The sequence below is a fragment of the Erinaceus europaeus genome, chromosome 11 (assembly GCF_950295315.1).
Source record: "Erinaceus europaeus chromosome 11, mEriEur2.1, whole genome shotgun sequence".
NCBI classification, from domain to species: Eukaryota; Metazoa; Chordata; class Mammalia; order Eulipotyphla; family Erinaceidae; genus Erinaceus; species Erinaceus europaeus.
The window spans coordinates 82,199,302-82,202,776 of NC_080172.1; the positions used below are offsets into that span (position 1 = coordinate 82,199,302).

The following is a 3,475-nucleotide window of genomic DNA, read 5'->3' on the forward strand; positions in this document are numbered from 1 at the left end:
ACAACCTTAACAACATTTGTTGTTACTATTGTTTCTGATGTATAACATTCTCATAAGAGTGAAGTGGTATCTCGTTGTCTTTATTTGCATTTCTCTAAGAAACAATTACTTGGAGTGTGTTTTCATGTGTCTTTTGGCCTTATGAATCTCTTCTTTGGTGAATATTCCATTTAGGTCTCTCCCCACTTTTGGATGGGGTCAGTTGTTTCATTATGCTGTGTTGTTTTGTTTTGCTGTGTTTGATGAATTGTTCATATATTTTGGTTATTGGTCATTTGTCTGAAGTATGACATGTAAAGATCTTCCTCCATTCTGTAAGGTGTCTCTTTGTTTGGGTGATGTATTTTTCTGTTAAGAAAATTTTCTTTCTTTCTTTCTTTTTTTTTTCTCCAGGGTTATCATTGGGGTTTGGTGCCTGCACTATGAATCCACTGCTCCTAGAGGCCATTTTGTTTCCCTTGTTGTGGTAATTATTGTTATTGTTGTTATAGCTGTTGTTGTTGTTGGATAGGACAGAGAGAAATCAAGAGAGGAGAGGAAGACAGAGAGGAGGAGAGAAAGATAGACACCTGCAGACTTGGTCCATTGCTTAAGAAGTGACACCCCTGAGGTGAGGAAGCTGGGGGCTCGAACCCAGATCTTTATGTTGGCCCTTGCATTTTGCCCCATGTGCACTTAACCCACTGTGCTACCGCCCAGCCCCCCAGAAAAATTTTAGTTTGATGTTGTCCCACTGGCTTACGTTTGTTTTTGTTTATGTCTTCCTTTTAATTGAATTTGTTTCACTGAAGATGCCTATAAAACTTAGATGGAAAAGTGTTCTGCCAATTTTTTCCTCTGGGTATTTGATAGTTTCTGGTCTAGCATTCAAGTCCTTGATCCTTAGAGGTTACTTTTATGTGTGGTAAAATGTAGTGGCTCAGCTTTTTTTTTTTTTTTAATTGGGTAAAGACAGAACTTAAGAGGGGGGAGGTAGGGAGACTGAGAGGCCCTAGTCCCCACCTGTAGGGGAAAAGCTTTGCACGTGGTGAAGCAGGTTTGCAGGTGTCTTCTTTCTCTGTCCCTCTCTGCCTCCCCCTACCCTCTCAGTTTCTGGATTTTCTATTAAATAAATAAAGATAATAAACATAAATAAAATAAATTAAAACTTGTTTTAAAAGGATCTACTTCGTGTGATGGCACTGAAGCTTTAATGATGGGTGCAGTCTTATATATACATATGGATATTAATCTATACTCCAGATTGTATATTGTAAATACTACAGTAAATCAATGATAAATCAGTCAATTAAAATATTTTATATCTTTATAAAGATGGAGAAGTAAAAATAAGGTAGTAAATTAATTTAACAAATAAAGTTGGCATACATTTTATTAACAAGAAGAAAAATTTGGGAAAACATACTGTTCAATTTGAGAATTCAAAGGTTTGGATATAGTTCTCACTTAAATATCCTCTTTAAGTTAAATATAATAATCTGAGTATAGAATATTTTTATCATTACCTTTAACTATTACTGATTTTGGGTTTCTTTAAACTGCTTATTCTTGAATGGGTCAAAAGCCCACAGAATAAGCACAGAAGAAAAGATTAGTGCATTTAAGAATGAACATATATATATCGAAACTGTTACAAATTTAACTGAGACACAGTAAGGCACTGCTATTCACTAACTGACATTTTTCCATATTAACTTTTCTGAGGAATGATTCTGGATTTGTGTGAAAAATGAGTATGAATTAATTTTAATACTGAGATACATATTGAAGCAAAATTTGCATTCAAACCTAATGTGGTATGAAGATTGCCTACCCACATGAATGGCATGTAAAACATTGTATAGATTATCTTAATAGAAAAAATTGAATTCTCTGTTTCAGATTCATCTGGCTTCTGTGATGTGTATCTCAGAAATTAGTAAGGTAGTGCTTGCTTCAGCAGCACGTATACTAAAATTGGAATGATACAGAAAAGATTAGCATGACCCCTGCACAAGGATGACAAGCAAATTCGTGAAGCATTCCATATTTTTAGGAAGACTAAAGCAGAAACAAACAAATGGGACTATATCAAATTGAAAAGCTTCTGCACAGCCAAAGAAACTATCACACAAACACAGAGACCCCTCACAGAATGGGAGAAGATCTTCACATGCCATACAACAGACAAGAGACTAATCACCAAAATATACAAAGAGCTCAGCAAACTTAGCACAAAAAAAGCAAATGATCCCATCCATAAACGGGCAGAGGATATGAACAGAACATTCACTCCAGAGGAGATCCAAAAAGCTAACAAAAATATGAAAAACTGCTCCAGGTCGCTGATTGTCAGAGAAATGCAAATAAAGACAACATTGAGATACCATCTCACCCTTGTGAGAATGGCATACATCAAAAAGGACAGCAGCAACAAATGCTGGAGAGGCTGTGGGGACAGAGGAACCCTTTTGCACTGCTAGTGGGGATGTAAATTGGTCCAGCCTCTGTGGAGAGCTGTTTGGAGAACTCTCACAAGGCTAGACATAGACCTTCCATATGACCCAGTAATTCCTCTCCTGGGGATATACCAGGGACTCCATAACACCCAACCAAAAAGATGTGTGTACTCCTATGTTCATAGCAGCACAATTCATTTTTTAAGGTTCTTAATCAGAAATATAACTCTTTGATATTTATTTTTTTTGTTTTCGTTTTTTTAATTTATTTTTTATTTAAGAAAGGCTAAATTAACAAAACCATTGGGTAGAAGGGATACAATTCCACAAAATTCCCACCACCCAATCTCCATATCCCATCCCCTCCCCTGATAGCTTTCCCATTCTCTATCCCTCTGGGAGTATGGATCCAGGGTCATTGTGGGTTGCAGAAGGTGGAAGGTCTGGCTTCTGTAATTGCTTCCCCGCTGAACACGGGCGTTGACTGGTCAATCCGTACTCCCAGTCTGCCTCTCTCTTTCCCTAGTAGGGTGGGTCTCTGGGGAAGCAGAGCTCCAGGACACATTGGTGGGGTCTTCAGTCCAGGGAAGCTTGGACGGCATCCTGATGGCCTCTGGAACCTGGTGGCTGAAAAGAGAGTTAACATACGTAGCCAAACAAATTGTTGAGCACTCATGGACCCAAAGGTTGGAATAGTGGAGAGGAAGTGTTGCGGGGGGGGGGGGGGGGATACTCACTGCAAACTCTAGTGTACTTCTGCTTTCAGGTATATATTTTGCACTTGTTTATGGATACATGTGAACATATGCTCTCTCTCACAGAACCTGGTGTATATCTAGGTTTTGGGACTTTGTTAGAAAGTGATCCACCTGGGATGGAATTAGAGAATGCTATAGAAGGAAAGGTCTCACCCGAGTAATGAAGCTGAAGGGTTTATAATAGCTAAACCTGGAAGCAACCCAGGTGCCCAACAACAGATGAGTGGCTGAGAAAGCTGTGGTATATATACACAATGGAATACTATGCAGCTACTAAGA

The 3,475-nt window shown here is 38.5% G+C and overlaps 1 non-coding gene across 1 annotated transcript; it reads left to right on the forward strand.

The window, feature by feature from the left end:
* Positions 1-1,926: 1,926 nt before the first annotated feature.
* Positions 1,927-2,033, forward strand: LOC132541547 (U6 spliceosomal RNA). Its single transcript, XR_009552693.1, has one exon. It is a non-coding gene; the product is annotated as a U6 spliceosomal RNA (small nuclear RNA).
* The last annotated feature ends 1,442 nt before the right edge of the window (positions 2,034-3,475 follow it).